This window comes from Apium graveolens, chromosome 7 (assembly GCF_009905375.1).
Source record: "Apium graveolens cultivar Ventura chromosome 7, ASM990537v1, whole genome shotgun sequence".
NCBI lineage: Eukaryota > Viridiplantae > Streptophyta > Magnoliopsida > Apiales > Apiaceae > Apium > Apium graveolens.
This window is the reverse complement of record NC_133653.1, coordinates 240673208-240694800: the sequence shown is the minus strand read 5'-3', so window position 1 is coordinate 240694800 and position 21593 is coordinate 240673208. Positions and strand designations below refer to the sequence as shown.

Here is a 21593-nt window from a genome sequence, read left to right as displayed (position 1 = left end):
ACTTGCCATGCTAGCATAGGTTCATGTATTTGTTATGCATGATTCGTAGGTAACTCTAACCGTTTTACTTTCCCTATGTAATCAAGATAGATAACTTGTGTTTAAACCATTATGTTTTCAAATTCTATAGACATATAGGGTCTCAATATAATTGGTGCCTATTCAGCTTCTATCTCTTTTGTGGATGTCTGGTAGAATGGTACTCGTGCAACGAAAGTTGGCGTTTATCAGTTTCGTGTTATCTGATTAGTGTCATCACCATCACATGCTAAGGTTAAGAACAATAAGGCTATTGAATGAAGTATTTAATGAAGTTAGGATCCCATGTTTGTCATATATAGTAATTCAACTTCAATTCTCTTAGTTAATGTTATTTAGTATAATCTCTTAGTTTAATAAAAACCCAATTTGTTATTTGTCTTAGCATTGAGCGATAACCATACATTGTTGCATAGGTACATAAATTGAACTTAACCTAAACCAGTCTCTGTGGGAACGAATCTGATTTATATCTTATACTACTTGCGAACGCGTATACTTGCGTGAATATTAGCGCGTGTTTTCGCCCTAACAAGTTTTTGGCGCCGCTGCCGGGGACTTGGTGTTAATTTTTAGTTTATGTGCTTGTCATTAGTGGTCGTTAAAGTTCACTGACTCGGATTCTTTTACTTTCACAGTTTATTTGTTTGTGTTTCAGGTACTCATTACAATGGGAGATCCAGGAGCACGAACGAAAGCCTTGATGGATTTTTCTCAACCCAAGATCAATGACATTCAATCTAGTATTGTCCGGCCAGCTATCATAGCTAATACCTTTGAGATCAAGCCTGGCATAATTCAATGGGTACAGACTTCAGTCCAGTTTGGGGGTTCTCCAATGGAAGATCCCAATACGCACATTAGGGATTTCATTGAGATCTGCGACACCTTCAAGTTCAACGGTGTTTCCGAAGATGCTGTGAAGCTGAGACTATTCCCATTCTCTTTGAGGGACAAGGCTAAGAGCTGGTTACAATCTCTACCAGCTGGTTCGATTACTACTTGGGAAGATCTTGCTCAGAAGTTTCTTACTAAATTCTTCCCTATGGCGAAGACAGCTGCACTCAGGAATGCTATTACTCAATTTGTGCAGCAAACGGGAGAATCGCTATGTGAAGCTTGGGAGCGCTACGAGGAGATGCTTAGGAAGTGTCCTCATCATGGAATTCCTGATTGGATGATCATCACTTATTTTTACAATGGGTTGGGAGCACAGTCCAGACCTATGCTTGATGCAGCATCAGGTGGAGCATTATGTGCAAAGAGCTATGAGGAAGCTTATGATCTAATTGAACTGATGGCTACTAATGAATATCAGTATCTAACCCAGAGATGTCCACAGGGCAAGGTAGCAGGAGTTCTTGAAGTGGATACAGCTACGGCTATCACTGCTCAACTAAAGGCGTTGTCTATGAAGATCGATTCTCTGGCTAACTATGGTATTAAGCAGATAATTAGTGTTTGTGAGCTGTGTGCAGGCCCGCATGTGATAGAACAATGCGCTATATCTAGCGACTCAGCTCAGTTTGTGAGCAACTTTCAGAGATCGCAGCAACCAGTTCCAGACACTTATCATCCTGACAACTAGAATCATCCTAACTTCAGCTGGAGCAACAATCAGAATGTGATGCAACAGCCATTCCAGCAGTTTGGAAATAAGCTATTTAACCCTCCTGGTTTTCAGCAACAATTTACACGAAGACAACAACTCCAACTTCAATAACAAACTCATGATGCAGGTCTATCTTCGAATGAAAAATCTGAATTGGAGGAGTTGAGACTTATGTGCAAAAACCAGGCTCTTATATGCCAAAGCCAGGCTGTTTCTATCCAGAATCTGGAGAACCAAATAGGGCAAATTGCTAATGCCTTATTGAATCGACCACCAGGAACACTTTCTAGTGATATAGAAGCCAATCCAGGAAAGAAGAAAGTTGAAGAACATGTGAACGCCATCACCTTAAGGTCTGGAAAGGTCGCAAGCCCCCAAGTTCAGCAAGACGAAGAGCCAGAAAAATCTCAAGATTCAGAAAATGCAGTTGTGGCTGAAGAAGATGTGCAGAAGGAAGTAGAGGTGGAACCAAGGAAGACTACTGTGGAACACACTCCTCCTGAGGGTAATACAGGGGAGAAACAAATTTATCCTCCACCTCCTTTTCCTAAAAGGCTGCAGAAGAAAAAGCTGGATAAGCAGTTTGAGAAGTTTTTGGAGGTGTTCAAGAAACTTCATATCAACATACCTTTCGCTGAAGCTCTTGAACAGATGCCTAGCTATGTGAGGTTTATGAAAGGTATTCTCTCTCGGAAAGTGAAGCTCGATGACTTAGAGACCATTGCTCTAACGGAGGAATGCAGTGCTGTGCTGCAACAGAAGTTGCCTCCGAAGCTTAAAGATCCTGGAAGCTTCACTATTCCTTGCACCATCGGAAACTTATCGTTCGACAAGTGTTTATGTGATTTAGGAGCTAGCATCAATCTGATGCCCTTATCTATCTTCAAGAAGCTTGGTCTGCTTGAGCCGAAACCAACATACATGTCATTGCAACTAGCTGACCGTTCTATCGCTTATCCACGAGGTATAGTGGAGGATGTCTTGGTCAAGGTGGATAAACTCTTCTTCCCTGCTGACTTTGTAATTCTTGATTTCGAGGAAGATAAGAAGATTCCTATTATCTTGGGAAGACCATTCTTGGCTACAGGCCGAACTATGATCGATGTGCAAAAAGGAGAGCTTACGATGAAGGTTCATGATCAGAAGGTCACTTTCAATATGTTCAAGGAAATAAAATTACCCACAGCTAAAGAGGAGTGCTTTAAAGTAGAGCAAATTCAGGTTTTGAATGCACCTCTGTGGAAGAGGAAGTTGGATGTGCCATTCGATTCTCTTGGGTTAGCAGAGCTGAAAATTTCTCAGGATCATCTCGAGTCGTCTATTGAAGATGCTCCTACACTTGAGCTCAACCCACTACCAAATCACTTGAGTTATTCATTCTTAGGTGCACCCCCTGACAAGGGGTTGGGATATATCTTTGATGATGTAGAGGGTAGCCGAACGGATCCTCCAGTGACTATAGAGGGTTCTTCTCATGTGCAACAGGTAGTTGATAGGACTGGTGTTGGTGACGAGCAGTACAGGCGAGTAATTAGGCGTATGGAGGCCATGCACGACATTCACCGTCATTTTGCTGAAGATTTGACACACGCTTTTGGTACTATTTTCCGAGACACTAGTGGCGAGGTTGATTGACCACCTGATCCTCCACCCGAAGAGGGTGATCTTTCCGACGACTAGGTATGCCTGAAATCCTTATTATTGCCTTCAATGAGGACATTGAAAATTTTAAGTTTGGGGGTGATAATGTAAGGATTAGTAGTGTGTGTCCATATAGATTCATATAGATTTATGTTGCATGTTTAGTTGTAGTTCATTCATATTTTTGTATGATTGTTCATTTAGCACATATTTGTTTGTTTTTATGTAATTTCATATAGTTACATTTGCATGCATATTTAGCATGATCCCTTAAGATGAACTATGATATTTGATAAGTTGATGTTGATTTCAGTGTGGTGATGACGAATATAGGGATGTTTAAGTCCTAATGAATTTATTTGCATGCCAGAAACAAATATTGTCACAAAGTCTTATAGGGTTGCTTTTGATCTAGATCATGATCATACTTGTTTGTTGTTGAGATTTAATCACTTGGTTATATTTAGAATTTGTGATATTCTCGTAGTGACGTAAAAACACTGATTCTTTTTATCTGGAGAAAAACTTGGATTTCATTGCTAGTTGTTGTAAGGCTAGGTGTCAAATGGCTAGTAGCCGGCTCATATTTTTATGAGTAGTCTAGGGTTGAATGAATTGATTTGCATGCCAGAAACAAATATTATCATAAAGTCTTATAGGGTTGCTTTTGATCTAGATCATGATCATACTTGTTTGTTGTTGAGATTTAATCACTTGGTTATATTTAGAATTTGTGATATTCTCATAGTGACGTAAAAACACTGATTCTTTTTATCTGGAGAAAAACTTGGATTTCATTGCTAGTTGTTGTAAGGCTAGGTGTCAAATGGCTAGTAGCCGGCTCATATTTTTATGAGTAGTCTAGGGTTGAATGAGATGGAGCGAAACACACTCATTCAAAAATTGTTAAAAAAAAGAAAAGAGAAAAAAAAAGAAAAAAAAGAAAGAAAAAAGTATGTGTTTATGCATAATTGATCAAGAGTGAGCTCTTTAATACTCGAGTTATTAAGTTCTAGGGGACTTTGTGCCTAGTGACCTAAGGCTTTTATAGTCTGGGATCCGCTAACCTAACGCTCGCTACATGGGTATTATTGTATAAGTCTTTTGGGACCTCATTCATTGCACGGTCAAATAAGCATCTTTGCTATGTGTTCAATAATAGTGTGAATCCTTGTATAACTCTAGTAGAAAGGAGGTGTTGTGAGTCATAATGCGTTTATTATCTATTCTGTTTATAAACTTTTGATTGTTTCAATGATAGATAAGTTAGGGTTATTGATCTAGTATCGAGAGTATATCTGTTAAGCATCCACACACGCACGTTTCTGGTTTGTGAGTTGGTTTGTGGGATTTATTCAAACTCTGTTTCAAGTTATTGCATTCTTAGAGGCATTGACTTATTCATTTGGTTATGGTTATTCTGAGGGGATCGATTGCATTATCATTTAGTTGCATTCACGTAGTTGCATTCATGCATTAGGTTTGTTTTGTAGTTTTGAGTCTGTTTATGCTTGAGGATAAGCATCGATTCAAGTTTGGGGGTGTGATAAGTGGATTTTATATCCACTTGGAATGCTTTATTACAAGCTTAAATTGGTGTTTTGGACTCAAGTTGTTGGTATTTTGATGTGTTTTTGTGTTATTGCATTTCAGGTATCAGATAAATGAAGAAAAGAGCTTTTAAAGGAAATATGATGAAAAGTGATCAGAATTGGAAGCCAAGGCCATTGTCAAGTTGTAGAGAATCTCAATAGCTTCGCGTGGGCAGTTGAATCGCCTAATTCTGACGAGTAGAACTCAAGTTATGGTCAAAACAAGATTCATCAGAATATTTTTTCCAGTCAGTAGCTGAGCGGCCGCTCAGGAGAGCTGAGCGGCCGCTCAGGGCGCGGCTGGTCGCTGATTTCGCTGAAAAAGCTTTTTTTGAGTAGAATTTGACGATTTTAAGGGTCCAGGTCCACTAGGGGCGTATATATACTTAAAAAAAGGGTTTTCATCATCCGGGAAGATTGGAATACCAAGGAGAAGACCTAGAAGCACAGAACAACTCCGAAAAAGAAGATCTTGTTTTCAACTTGTGATTCTTTGAATTAGTTGTAACTTTGGATGCTCATTTTCGTTCTTGTTGAACCTAGATCTCGTTTATTCGTACTTTGATTATTATTTAGTTTATTAAGACCTTGTTTATACCATGCTTTCATTGGAACCCATGGTGACGATGAGTTCGATTATGGGCTAATCGTTGTCATGGGATTCTAGCGGATTTACTTATGGATTTCAATAGTTAATTGTTTCGATATCTTGGTGTGTGGTGATTGATTGATATCCTAGTATTGGTTGTGCTTATTCGTCTTATGTGCATAGCTAACATATAAGATAGCGTGTTAATCTCTATTGAAGCGACAGTGAATATAGAGGTTTAGAACTTGCCATGCTAGCATAGGTTCATGTATTTGTTATGCATGATTCGTAGGTAACTCTAACCGTTTTACTTTCCCTATGTAATCAAGATAGATAACTTGTGTTTAAACCATTATGTTGTCAAATTCTATAGACATATAGGGTCTCAATATAATTGGTGCCTATTCAGCTTCTATCTCTTTTGTGGATGTCTGGTAGAATGGTACTCGTGCAACGAAAGTTGGCGTTTATCAGTTTCGTGTTATCTGATTAGTGTCATCACCATCACATGCTAAGGTTAAGAACAATAAGGCTATTGAATGAAGTATTTAATGAAGTTAGGATCCCATGTTTGTCATATATAGTAATTCAACTTCAATTCTCTTAGTTAATGTTATTTAGTATAATCTCTTAGTTTAATAAAAACCCAATTTGTTATTTGTCTTAGCATTGAGCGATAACCATACATTGTTGCATAGGTACATAAATTGAACTTAACCTAAACCAGTCTCTGTGGGAACGAGTCTGATTTATATCTTATACTACTTGCGAACGCGTATACTTGCGTGAATATTAGCGCGTGTTTTCGCCCTAACATAATCAACCATTCAACTAGAACAGATCTCCATGCTCTTGTAGCAGTATCTTTGTCCTTCAGCAAACTTATCACTCTTTTGATTTCTGTTGGAGAGAGAGTGTCCATCAAATTGCTGCCAAGAAAAGTGAAGGACCCATCTTGAAAGTAGATTCTCACTTCCTTTAGAGTAACAACCCAGACTCTAACTATTTCTTCAGCCAGTTGTTGGAAATAGTCTTCATCTGAACTGCACCAGTTTAAGGGTAGAAAATCATTCTGCTTGAAATAATTCCAGATGGCCCTTTCAGTAACTTCAACTTTTTCCGTAGGCTTAGATTTCTTAGGTTTTCTCCCAACGGACTTGAAATGAGTTTTATGTGATGGTTTTGCAGAAGGTAGGTTTGTGATTCTTTTGAGAAGTGTTTGGCTTGTGGTGATTGGAAATTTTAGGAAAGAGTTAGCAGTTTGTTTGTATAGATATTTTGGCTTAGAGGTTAGAGGTGGTTTAATTATTGAGCTTGTTGGCATAGAAGATTGAGTTAGAGGTTGAGCTAGAGTTGTTTGGATATTTAGGGTTTGTTGTGGTTCTGAGCCATCATGTCTCTTCTTGCTTCTTCTCTCACTTGCTCCCTTATCCTCATCATTCTTCTTTTCATCCTCCTTCTTTTCTCCACCCTTGCTTCCAGCCGCCTTAGTGAATTGACTTGGATTTAAGCCAGAAGGTTTTTGATCATCTTCTTTCTGCTCATCATCATCCAAATTATCCTTGTTAATTTGAGTTTTGGGCAAGTTAGCTTCAGCATCACTTAGATAGCTCCCCAACATCTTAATCATCTCTACATATTCAAAATTCTTATTCTACTTTGCTTTTAAACCAATTTCCAAAATCATGATAAGCTTCTTGTTGGCTATGGCACATTGTTTAGGAATTTGGAAGTGTTTGAAGTGTTTGGTGGTAGGACAGATTTATGCCACTCCCTTGCTTGGCTGTAGGTATGCTTCAGGAAAAGCAGCCACTTGAGCATTTTTTAGTTCAGCTAGCAACATAATGTCTTTATGAGTTACCACTATGACTTTGTTTATCAGAATATCCAACTCAGATGCCCTCCTTGAGACAAGATAATTGAGGGACACCTGCATACACCTATCTATCCCAGATTCATATGTATTAACCACTATCCTCTTTTCCTAAAAATTGTCTTTTGTCACCATGATCACCCTTAAGAAATTTATTGTCTTGTCCAGAGCCTTTTTGTAGGTGAAGTGGTTATTGTTGAGAGAAGCCTTTAGAGCCTTGAACAATTCATCAAATCCCCTACTCAGACTTGGTCCTTCAGCAGCCCTAATGAGCCTCTCCATATCAATATCTACTTCTTGACTTAAGCTCTTTTCAACACCTTGGACATGTTGAGTAGATGATCTTGATCTTGCTAGCCTAGCCTCTATCTCCCCCTTAGTCTTGTTGGCAGTCATGAGAAGGGGAGTAGGAATTTCAGGCCTTATCTGTTCAGGAAGTGATGGTAGATGGATGTTGAGCTTCCCCATGATGGCTCCCAAAGCAACAAAGTTTTTCATTTGGAGATGCTTGTGAGAGTCCACCAGGGTCTTAATGTCTGTCTGTTGATCTTGACTAGAGAAGTCAAAGCCTGAACTTGAGCATTGAGAGATGCATTGGAGGTTTCCATAGAAGCTACATGTGTCTTGAGTTCTTGAAGGTCTTGCAGAGAGGAGGTTGTAGTAGAGAGAACAATAGATGGTCCAAATGTAGCTTGCACATGTTTCCGAATTTCATCCATGACCAAAGGTAAATGAGTGTATCTTGCAGTGTGTTAGGTCCCAATGTGTTTGTAGAAGGGGGGGTTGAATACAAACAGTACCAAATAATCGAATAAAATGCGGAATAAAAATTGAAACACAATTCAAGTTAAATAAGAATATTATTAAACTTGAAAGGTGTTACAACAACGATATTGATTACAAGGAATTAATCTCAAATTAATTATCACAAATCTAGAATAAATTCGACATGAACTTTTTCTATTTTTGCAATAAAAAGATTCAAATGCTAAACGCAATTTGAGATTAAGTTCTAGGGATTTTGATCCGCTAGATAGTTACACAAGAACAAGAGAATGATTTCTAGTTGATTGGATTTAACTTTACAAACTAGAAATTATGATCTTGAAGTATGCAGATGAAGGATGAAATATTGTCTTCTTTTTCTTTTCTGCTGTGTTCTTGTTTTTGACTTGTGTTCTGTGTGTATGATAGTCTTCTGCTTCTTCTTTTCTTTTTAAATCAATCAACAGACTCTCATTGAACTGGCAAGATAATCCTGAGCTCAGCAAGACAATCGATAGGACTATTGATTGTACCAGCAAGATAATCTGATTGAACTATAATGACTTTCGGTATGACAATCAGTTGAACTAGCAAGACTATCTCCTTCCCAGCAGAACTTTCGGTAGGACAATTGAAATGACTTGGCATGACAATCGGTATGACAATCCTGATTGTCATGCTAGTTCATTTTCAATTGTCTTGCTGATTTAAGACTGTTTTTAATCCAATTAAACTTCTGAAAATTCTTAATATTAATTCTGAATTAATTAATCAATTAATTCAATTAATAAATAAATTAATCTTTGCAGATATAATTTATTTTCTTAATTAAATTATATGACTTAATTAATTAATAGAGAATTAATACTAATCCTGAGCAGCAACCATTCTTCTGAAAATCTTCTGAAAATCACTGAGAATTATGAATCAATTCCACCACTTCAATGTTGACACTCGATGTACTGTCTGGTTCATGAGTGACTAACTTCCGTGACGTTTCTTCATGTCTTGACTTTGATTTCAGATTAAATCCCTGTAATTAATTGATACCCTGACGAGATCTCTGTCACTTGATTAAATCCACAATCTTGATTTATATCACTGAGGCTTGAACAATTTCTTGAACTTCTTCCAGTGAAGTAATTCCTCAAGTCTGTAGATGAACCTTATTTCTGAATCCTTTGACAGATGTTACTTTATGAGATCTCTTTGACGGTAGATCCACTATTTACTTGTTATATTCTTATTTGAGTTGAGTTAAATCCTCGAATAAACAAATAGGCTATGACATATGCCTTACAATCTCCCCCTATTTGTTTGTTAAACAATAACACACAAATACCTAGAGGATAACTCAACTAACAAATAAGAAAAAGATATAAACAGAAATGCAAAGTAAATAGCAGAAAAGTTCTGGATAACTTTTAACATTTTCCAGATTCCAAATAAATGTTCCTCTAGACTGAACATATCTTCAAGTAGTTTCATCTTCTTTTGTACAACCGCATTTCCTGTTGAGAAGCACATATCTCTCTTGCTTCTCCCCCTATGAGAATCAACTGATTAAAGAAGATCACCTTTGTTTACCACCTCTCCCGTACAATAGGATCCGCAGATAAAAACCAATGGTACTCCCCTTTTGAAAACAACTTCTTCCCTTACTAGAAAACCACCTTGTGTTTACCACCTCTCCCGTACAATAAGATCCTTAGTTACAAACAACAATGGTATGGTGTAGTGTACATGTGTAGCATCTTTTTCTTCCTCCCTGCTATTTCTCCCCCTTAGTTGAGGAATCCTCCAAACTATTACTTAAGCTTTTATCTCCCTCTTAAAGAAGGAATGTATGCCGTCGTCTGAAGGAGTTCTCATATTTCACTTGGATGGAAAAGAAATAACAAGTAGTTTCTCTTTCTTCCTCACTGTGAGTGTGTGATTCTGTTTAGTATACCTCATATGTGTTTCACTCTTCTCTCCACTCGTGTTTACACTCATTCTCACAAGTGTATCACTCTTCTCTCATAGCTCCAACATTCAGCTGTACCTGCAAGGAAAATCACCTTAGCCATCCTTAAGGAGGTCACAAGTGGTGCAATGGGAGTTCACAAATCCCCATCCTTGTTAAACTCGTCAGATAAATCTGAGTCATAATCTACAAGTTGCTAGTTTCCCTTTTAGGGTTCCAGATTTGAATTCTGGGAAGGTAAACAATGATCCAACGAATTTAGCATAAAGATCAAAGTTCCCTTCCAATGTCTGTGAAGACATTTCCTTGTGACTCATCAGGTAATATCTGAATCATTGTCAACAAGTTGCCGATCTGCACCTATGTCAGATCCACTATCCGCAGATGCATCCAGGGGATTTAAGCCTGGGGAGGTAGACACCGACCACTGACATATGGATTTTGGATCAGTATCCTCTCCTAACACCTGTAAGGCAATTGGTCCATTAACGAACCTTGAACAATCCAATATGACCTTAAAATGGTCAAAACTTTTATTTCCGTCAACTCGTCCTTTGTGTGTGTAACCTTTCCTTGTGCATCAAGAATTGTTTATATTTGAGGTGGTGACACTACATCGGATACCCTGGCCGACAAGCAAATTTCAATAGACACACCCTTTTGATAGAATGAATCTAGTAACTGTTTTTGAGCCTTTTCAGCCATTACATCTTTTTGAGAAGATGTATGGGGGCTAGCAGTTGTCTCGGTTTAAATACTACTCATCTATGTAGGAGACAGAGCTGTTGGGTTGACTTCAGAACCTTCCTTATATGGTGCACTAAGGCACTATCTCCCTCACGCTCACTCATACTTCATTTTAGTGGTAAGAGAGTGTTGGTTGGTTCTGTTTCTGTGTTTGTCTTTACAGTCTGGGATAGATGTTGTGGGTTTTCAACCTCATGTCTGTCAATGAAGAAAGTCATTGGAGAATGAACCTGTATCACAGAACATATGGCGATAGAGAGATAAAATGTACTTAAGATCTATAATGAATGAAAATTATACATTTAATCTTTTGAGAGAGATGATGTACAATAGTGATTTCAAAGGATTTTTCATGAAATAAGAAATCACTAATGTAGAAAGAAGTTTGATTTTCTCCTAAAACTCACTGCACATATAAAACAATATGTTTGTGCCTAGTGATAAGAGAGTTATAAATCTGACGACTCTACTAGTTCATATTAAATTATAACTTCAGTTAGAGTGCCATACCATATCCTTGACGATTGCTTGAGTAGTACACTAGTTCATACCAACCTGAAGTGAGATTATGAAAAAGAGATTGCATAGTCTAATAGATCTGCAGCTGCAAAGTCCATGAACTGTGGTGCACTGACTTCCTCTTTTGACTCACCAACCAGGAGTACACTTGTACACATCTTACTAGAGTCCAATTCCAAGTGTAATGTGCAGCAGGTGCCAGATATGTCGTAATATTCTCAAGTCTCGTCACTGGTGCTATATGTTAGATACTGCTTCCTGATAATAACCTAGCACAATATACAAATTTTCAATGATAACATTCCCAGCTTGCAAACAGCCATATCCCTCAGATAAACCTTTACTGTTATCTCCAAAGGTAACCAGGGGGCCAACTTTCTCAACCACATTTGATAGCAGGGCTCTATCTCCGGTCATATGTCTTGATGATTCACTGTCAAGAATCCACACTACCGGTTCCACCTGTTTAATGCCCTGCACTACAAATGGATTAGACCTTCTTCGGAACCCAAACTTGGTTGGGACCGGCATACTTGTAGAATTGTCCTCTGTCAGGCAAAACAACATTTTTAATTTTAATGGTCTCAACTTTCTCAATGACTGAACATTTGACCTTGTAAACAACCTTAACAAATTTCTGTTTAGGCTTAGGCACACATGTCTCCTTTCTAGCCTTAGAAGGACTAGCAGTCTTAGACCTATCATGCTTCTTATTATTCATATGCTGACGAGGAGTAGTCTTATCACTAGAAACATGCTTACCATTAAAATAAGCATACATCAAATTAAAAGCACAAGACATACAATTAGCAACACCACATGCTTTATTAGAGTGATTAACAACAGGCAATTTATGCATGGTAGACATGGCATTTTTGTTATCCAACTCATGTATGTCTCAGTTAGTCTCAGTTGCTTTCACAACTTTGACTGGAACTTTCGACACACTTGACTTGTAAACAACCTTCTCATTAGCAAGATCTTCAACACACATTTCTTCTTGAATAATAGAGGAGGTCGTATCAAATGGTTCAACAATTGATCTTTTATAGAGGGGTTCATCAACACCCTTAAGCACATGTGGTACTTCCCTACCTTTAGCACAGACATGAGGAGGGGAGTTTATGCCTAATTCTTCAATAGCAACATTGTAATCATAACCTATTCTAGATGTTTGATTAACAGCTTGCTTACTGTAGAACTCTTTAGCCTTCGAACAAGAATTGAAGTAGGCTCTAACCTTAGTCTCAAGACCGGTAATCTTGTCTTTGAGAATAGTTTCGAGTTGTCTATAACAGTCAACTCTATTCTCTAGAAAAGATACTTGTTCTTTTAACTTGTCTTGATTAATGTGTACAAGTCTTAATTCATTGACCTCTTTCTCAAGGTCTTTGATCTGCTGACTTAACAGTTCATTATCACGACGAGCACAATCTAAGGAACCTCCTAGATGATAAACTAATTCAGCATCAGTAAATTTTACCTCTTTTCTTGACTATGAAGCTTTTCCATCAATAGCCATAAGAGCAAGATTCTCATCTTCTTCATCTTCACTATCAGTATCATCCCAGCTTCTTCCCTTTTCCAGGTAAGCCCTTTCAGAGTTACTCTTCTGATTTGAATCATAAGAGTTCTTCCTTACTTGCTTTGGCTTCCTGCATTCTGTGGCAAAGTGTCCCAACTTATTGCAGTTATAGCATCTAATGGTGCTCCGATCAACCATCCCTGTTTTGTATCCACCACTACTGGTGTTAGAGGATGAAGATCCACCTGTCTGGAATCTGTTGTAGTTGGACTTGTACTTGAACTTGGGATTTCTCTTGAATCTGACATTGGAGAATCTCTTGACAATTTGGGCCATTGACTCATCTTCCAATTGCTCCAGCTCTTCCAAGGAATAAAAATCATCACTGGATTGATTTGTAGTAGGAGGATCATATTCTGCTACTATCACATTTTCCTCAGCCTTGGAAAACTGTACCATTCTCTCTGACTGTTGAGATTGTTGTTGTTGTTGACCTTCAGCTACTAGAGCAGTAGATGTGCTGACCATTCTATCTTTCCCGTAGACTTCCTTTTGCTGAATCTGCTCCAACTCATAGGTTTTCAACACACCATAGAGTCTATCCAAAGAAATCTCACTCAGATCTCTAGCTTCTCTAATGGCAGTGATTCTATGTTCAAGATGAGTTGTCAATGTTAAAAGGAACTTTTTGTTGACCTCCCTGATTGAATAATATTTTCCATTTATGTTCAGGTTATTGATCAATGCATTGTACCTCTCAAACACTTCAGAAATTCCTTCTCCTGGATTTGATTTAAAATGTTCATACTCAGAGGTTAGGATCTCCAACTTGCTCTCCCTAACTTCCTCTGTGCCTTCATTAATCACCTCAATAGTTTCCCACATGTGTTTGGAATTTGTACAGTTCATCACATGTCTGTTCATCAAGGGATCAAGGGAATCAATTAATATTAATTGAAGGCTGGAATCCAAGGAGGCTTCTTCCTTTTCAGCAGGAGTAAAATCTTCAGGCTCTTTTGGATAGGTTCTAGCTTTGGTAATCACAACATCATCTTCTATCACCTCTGGTTCAATAACCATCGGAGTTTTTGGACCCTTCTTTAACAAGTTTAGATATTTGGGATTTGTAACTTGTAAAAACAAGAGCATCTTCTTCTTCCACATGATATAATTTTCTTTATCAAATAGTGGAATTTTAACGGTTCCAACTTTTTGTGAAGTCATTATGAATTTTTGAATAAATAAAAATTCAAGGAGTTAAAAAATCACAAAAGTCTAGGATCTTGATTTGTTCGTTAATCAGAAGGCTCTGATACCAATTGTTAGGTCCCAATGTGTTTGTAGAAGGGGGGTTGAATACAAACAATACCAAATAATCGAATAAAATGTGGAATAAAAATTGAAACAAAATTCAAGTCAAATAAGAATATTATTAAACTTGAAAGGTGTTACAACAACGATATCGATTACAAGGAATTAATCTTAAATTAATTATCACAAATCTAGAATAAATTTGACATGAACTTTTTCTATTTTTGCAATAAAACGATTCAAATGCTAAATGCAATTTGAGATTAAGTTCTAGGGATTTTGATCCGCTAGATAGTTACACAAGAACAAGAGAATGATTTCTAGTTGATTGGATTTAACTTTACAAACTAGAAATTATGATCTTGAAGTATGCAGATGAAGGATGAAATATTATCTTCTTTTTCTTTTCTGCTGTGTTCTTGTTTTTGACTTGTGTTCTGTGTGTATGATAGTCTTCTGCTTCTTCTTTTCTTTTTAAATCAATCAACAGACTCTCATTGAACTGGCAAGATAATCCTGAGCTCAGCAAGACAATCGATAGGACTATTGATTGTACCAGCAAGATAATCTGATTGAACTACAATGACTTTCGGTATGACAATCAGTTGAACTAGCAAGACTATCTCCTTCCCAGCAGAACTTTCGGTAGGACAATTGAAATGACTTGGCATGACAATCGGTATGACAATCCTGATTGTCATGCTAGTTCATTTTCAATTGTCTTGCTGATTTAAGACTGTTTTTAATCCAATTAAACTTCTGAAAATTCTTAATATTAATTCTGAATTAATTAATCAATTAATTCAATTAATAAATAAATTAATCTTTGCAGATATAATTTATTTTCTTAATTAAATTATATGACTTAATTAATTAATAGAGAATTAATACTAATCCTGAGCAGCAACCATTCTTCTGAAAATCTTCTGAAAATCACTGAGAATTATGAATCAATTCCACCACTTCAATGTTGACACTCGATGTACTGTCTGGTTCATGAGTGACTAACTTCCGTGACGTTTCTTCATGTCTTGACTTTGATTTCAGATTAAATCCCTGTAATTAATTGATACCCTGACGAGATCTCTGTCACTTGATTAAATCCACAATCTTGATTTATATCACTGAGGCTTGAACAATTTCTTGAACTTCTTCCAGTGAATTAATTCCTCAAGTCTGTAGATGAACCTTGTTTCTGAATCCTTTGACAGATGTTACTTTATGAGATCTCTTTGACGGTAGATCCACAATTTACTTGTTACATTCTTATTTGAGTTGAGTTAAATCCTCGAATAAACAAATAGGCTATGACATATGCCTTACACAGTGTGCATTTAATCAAACTTCCACCTTTTATCATTGGATTTAGTGATGTGATCTTGAAGTACCTTGTGCAAGGCTACAAAGTAGTCTTTTCGCTGATTCACACTCTTATAAATCCCACTGAGATCATACCTTGACATTTGTTTTGAGAAGGTTTTAAATTGGTTTTTGATCTCAGTTTGAGAGGGGATGATTTGGTCCCTCTTTTCCCTGACCCTCTTCATAATCCTGTCTTGATGTCCATTCAATGCGATTTAAAGTGCTTTTCTAAAGTTATAGAAAACCTTGATTTGAGCTTTATAGACCTCATTGATGGCATCATACACCTCTCTTGGAGTTAGGGATCTGGTATTGCTTCCCAGAATTGTGATGTATTCCTCCATGAACTTAGCTAACACAACATCCATTTCAATTTTGAATTCCTTGTCCAACCAAGCATCACAATTAACATCTTGACCATCTTCATCAACACTATTTGCTTGATTATCTTCAACATCAGCCTGGTAGGTGTAACACCCCCAGATCCGGGGTCGGGGATCCGGGTTGTCACGAGTTCCATTTCCCTTAGTAACACCCAACCTTAATAATTAATCAACTACTCTGTACTGTGACCCCATAATAAACACACACACCACACGTTATAGTCTCAGAGATGAACATCCAAAAATAATCACAAGTCATTTTATTCCACAATTATCTGCCAATACACCTTAGAAGGTTTTCTGAATAAATTTACATTTTCTTTGCCATTATTACAATTCGTAAATATACATAATCTGGTACATCAAAAGTTGAAGCCTAGTCTACTGGTATTTCCCTACCTCAGCTACAGTGACTTCAACACCTATAGGAAACTGCGGAATGCTTCCTATCCGCTCGCGAATTGGGAGCTTGGTCCTGTTCATCTTGTCTATCTGATGTTGTGTGATGAAAGAAGAAAGCAAGGGTGAGCAGCAAGCCCACCAAAATAATATGTATAATGATTAACAATATATGAGCCTTCTCATAGTACTCATGAAAGTCTTGGTCAAAAGAAATGAACCAAGTTTGATATTTTAATGTGATGAAGTCGCAAAATAGTCAGTATATATATATATACATATATACTTTTCAAAATCTTGGAAGTCCTCTTCCATGCATAATATACACAAAGTTCTAGTTTATAACTGTATAAAAAGTATCGTTGCAAGGTGATCTAATATATCTAACCTTGTCTCAACGTTTTTCTTAAAATCTTTGTCATTCATAAGACAATTATTAACTTGATATAAGTTTAAAAGATGAAGTTACAAGATACTCCAATATACTTATATCTTTTCCGAATACTACTTGAACTACCACCGTTCAAGTTATAATTAATTTCAAAAGTTCATCCCACTGATGAGACCACAAGATAAGACTTGAATAGATTCAATCTTTGAAATATTATTAAAGGAAATGAAGTTAGGATATACTTCATTAAGTTCTGATATATATATATATATCCACATATACATCTTCTTTATACAATTCCTTAAAACCTCTGTCATGTAAAGTATGAACAGAGTTGCAATATCCAATAAATTTGGAAAGGAAAAGAATTTTGGCATAAACCAGGTATCTTGCTGATCAGGCAAAGATACCCATAAGTAACCTTTTCTACTAGTAGATGGACGAATTCCCCACTGGTCATCACCCTGGTCGTAATAGGACCTTATGCTGGACTGCCACTCAGCCACTTATGCATTTGATGGACTCCCACTGAGCCACTTACACTATCATGGACGCCCACTGAGCCCATGTTGCTTATGCCGACTCAATAGATGGACTTACTTCCCGAACGTTGGGTAAGTAATCAATTCATTTACCAAAACTGCAACCGTGTTGCGAATATAAAATACACCACAGAGCCGGATCCCTCAGGTTTTGAGCGAGTATTTAAATCCCCTTAAAAAGGAAGATCTTAAATATAAAAATGAGTTTTGGGATCCGATCTAACTTTTAAAAATCATTTTGAAGACTCGAAAACACTTTAACGAGTGTTTGGAGTAAAGCTGATTTAATGAAGTAAATCAGTCCCCAGAATATTTAGAAAATGTCTGAATATTATTATTTAAATAATATTCCCATAAAGAATAATCTTTATAAAAATAATTGAAGTAGAAGTATTAAATAACCAAAGATATACTTATACGAAAGTACTATCTTTATTTGAATAATCGAAAATAAGTTTGATTATTGACACCTTATTCTTTAATAAAATAAAGAATATATCCCAGCAAATAATCGGAGTTATAGATCCTCAAATGAATATTCAAATAATATTCATTAAATAATATAAACTGAGTCATAAGCCCTCGAATGAATATTCAAATAATATTCAATAAATAATATAAAAGAGTCATAAGCCCTCGAATGAATTATTCAAATAATATTCAAATAATAAAATAAAAGGAGTCATAAGTCCTCGAATGAATATTCAAAATAATATTCATTTAATATAAAGGAGTCATAAGCCTTCGAATAATATTCGAAATAATATTCAATAATAAAATAAAGTTAAAGTTATCGAATAAACCTTATTCGATTAATAGTTTTGAAAACTATGACCATATATATATATAAGTATATATATATATATATTTATATCCATATATACAAAATCTACTCGGGATCCTCGACTCCCGGTTTTAAAAAATATTTTCACCTTTGGGTCCCTATACTAAGGGTATATGCAAATTACCGCTATCCTCTAGCATAGGTATTATCAACTGAATCAACATATATATATGGAAAGAATACGAAACAGGCATGCATATATATATATACCATAGCAGCATGATTCAATAAATTGCAACATTTGCCAATTAACCAACATGCATCTATCGCAAGATAATGCAAATACATATATACATCACAACAACAGTTATAACTGGTAGAAAACTTGCCTGAGCGACTGGGGGTTATGAATGGCTCGGGACGAGTCTGGTAACCTATAAACAACAAGTAAGTTGGAATTAAACCAAAGTCACTTGTAAATCTATACTTTAACTAACTTAGACTCTAACGCTTGTTTTGTGCTTACTAATTCTCTTAAGTCACTCGAGTACCCTCGGCTCCACCATTTTTAATAATTTAACCATTACGAGTTTTAAGGTGATTCCTTCGCGAGTGTCTTACCAACTTCCTATTCCACCTTACATAAATGTTTCGTACTTCAATTAGTCCTTTAAGGTCTTTAACCTATGTTTCAAAGTAAGGCGAGGGGAAATGTTTCATTCGCGAAACGCCGTTACTTGAAACGGTCGTTTCTCCTAAACCGTGCATCGGAATCGAACGAACTACATATCAAAACGAAGCTCGTAATATGAACTATATAAACATGGCAATGGTCAAAATCTAGCAGGGTGTTCTCGGGTCCAAATGTTATGAACAAAAGCAGTCTAAAGTAAATCGGACATTACGACGGCTATGTTTACGCGATTACCAATGTTTAAACTACTCCAATTAACCACCAACCAACTCATAACCATCAATACAACAAAACTTTACCTAAACCATACCACATCAGTCCATAATCTCCAAGGTTTTCAACTCAAACAACCACAATCAAGACCTATGAACTATAATCAAGCTTCAATTACCAAAACACTTCCAAATCAAACCAAACTACTAATAATCACAATCCATGCTTCTCATTTCACAAAACCAACCATTAAGCTTACTAACAAATAAAGTAAAGGCTAGGATTTGAAGTTTATACCTTCCTTGGGAGGTGTTAAGTTGCTAGGAAGCCTTAGGGAGCCTCCTACAAGCTTGATCTTTCCAAAGAAATCAAGAACACAAAGTTAGGCTTTGAAGTTTCTAAAAGTCCGATTTAAAGAACTGTAAAAATGAGGGTCTTACCATGATTATTTGGACGAGACTTGTGAACAAGAGTTGTAGGCCATCTCAATACCTTTCCAATGAGATATAGAACACAATATTTGAGTGAGAAATGAAGGAGATACAGCAGTTTTAGTGTGCTGGTTCTGTTTTGGCCGAGAGCATGAAGAACAATGCCTTGGTTTCTTTTTGATTTTGATGAAAAATGATTTGCTTGGCTTGGTTGGTTTGATTTTTGTGTTTGTTTTAGTAAATTACCTAGTTGCCCTTGATTTTGTGTGGTTAAAAAGCCACCACATCTCCTTCCTTCCCATGTCATGCTTGTGTCATCCTCATGATGTCATCCTCCCCTCCTTGTCCTCTTCTCATTGGTTGGGTGACATCATCCTCTCTAATCCCTTTGATTAACTTCCTAATTGTTTGCCTAATGACCGCTGATCTGTTATGCAGTTCGCTTAACTTTCGTTTTCATTTATCGTTTGAGGGATCATACCCGGGATCTTATTACTTAGGTTCCCTTAACCTTTCTCAATACATTATATTCCTTTTTATGATCCTCTATTATAATCCTTTAATTTAAATCCTTTTATCCTGTTACCTTATACTCAATTCTTTCCGTATCTATTGGATTTCCGGGAAAAATCAAAGTGTTCGGATTTGGATTCTGACGATCTTTACATACACTTATATCCCATATAAAGTACTAATAAAATCTCAGAATATCCATATCAGAACCCCTACATAGTGTGGCATGAAAAGTTTTCTCATTCAGCTAAAACACTATTCACAAGGGTTACAAAAAGTTCAAAATTTTGGGAGTTATTACAGTCTCCCCTCCTTAAAAGGATTCCGTCCCGGAATCAAATAGAAAACAGTTGGGGATGCTTTTCTAGCATTGTGCCTTCTAACTTTCTAGTCAATTTCCCACATTATGGTTCTACCACCAAACTCTGACTAGTTTGATAACCCTTCTCCTAAGCACTTGTCCCTTTTCGATCTATAACCCTTTCTGGTTGCTCCCTATAGGTTATGTCTGGTCGCATGCCTATGCGCTCATATGCCCCTATTTATCTGGCATCCGAATTACATTTTCTTAACATTGATACGTGGAACACATTATGAACTTGCTACATATTCGGGGGTAGGGCTAGCTCATATGCTATCTTCCCAATATGTCTTGATATATCCAAGGGTCCAATAATTCGTGGACTTAGCTTCCCTTTCTTTCCGAACCTCATCCTTCCTTTCCAAGGGAATACCTATAACAATACTAGGTCCCCCACTTCCTATTCCTTGTCATTTTGTGTCAAATCAACATACTTCATGTTCCCATCTTGGGCTACTACCAGCCGTCCTCTGATTAAAATCTATTATATCCTTGATCCTTTGGACTACTGCGGGTCCGAACATCTTGCGCTCTACAACTTCATCCTAACATAAGGGAGATCGATATTGTCTTCCCTCAAGGATCTCATAAGGCGATATCTCAATACTGACATGTGATCTATTATCGTAAGAAAACTCAATCCGTGTTAAGTGATCATTCCAAATTCTTTCAAGTCTATCGCATGGAATTTTATCACAGCTTCTAGCACTATAGCTTTGGCGTCTCAATACCCATTCTTTTCCAGTTTGTAATCGCTACTACCTTCCGTTCCTAATATTATACTGGTTATACTTTTGCTCGTTAGCATTCTATAACCTTTTAATAACCACATCAACCTTAGTATCACGAATGTATTTCCATTCCGAATACTACCACAACTTTATTACTCCTTTTTCAGCTGTTTCTATTTCCCAAAGTTTGATCAATCATATAGAAGTAAATGAATTTGTTGAGAGATCACTATGATCATGAACACTTGTTATATCGCTTAGTTAGTACAGAAGGTGGCCAGCCTTTAGTACTTGACAAGCAATTTAAACAATAGATGGTATCCTACTAGGCTTCTATCACACAGATAGATAGTCATTCGGCAATACCTCCCCTTTCTGGAAGGGTTGTTCGTCTCAGCTTACATGAAATGAAAAGAAGAGAAAAGAACGAATTGAAGAGAATTGTATATATGAAAAATATACTGCCACAAAATATCTGGCTTGGAACCTACCTCTGAACTATAGAGGTTTGTCATAGGAGAACAAAACATATATGTATTTATATCAGCATCAAGTATTATAGTATCGTATTTCCCATGCCTAAATATTTCTATTCCGTCCATCATTCTAT

At 36.7% G+C, this 21593-nt stretch overlaps 1 non-coding gene across 1 annotated transcript; it reads right to left on the bottom strand.

Moving 5' to 3' along the window:
* Positions 1-1099: 1099 nt before the first annotated feature.
* Positions 1100-1206, bottom strand: LOC141675470 (small nucleolar RNA R71). The gene has a single exon (XR_012556121.1). It is a non-coding gene; the product is annotated as a small nucleolar RNA R71 (small nucleolar RNA).
* Between the last annotated feature and the right edge of the window lie 20387 nt (positions 1207-21593).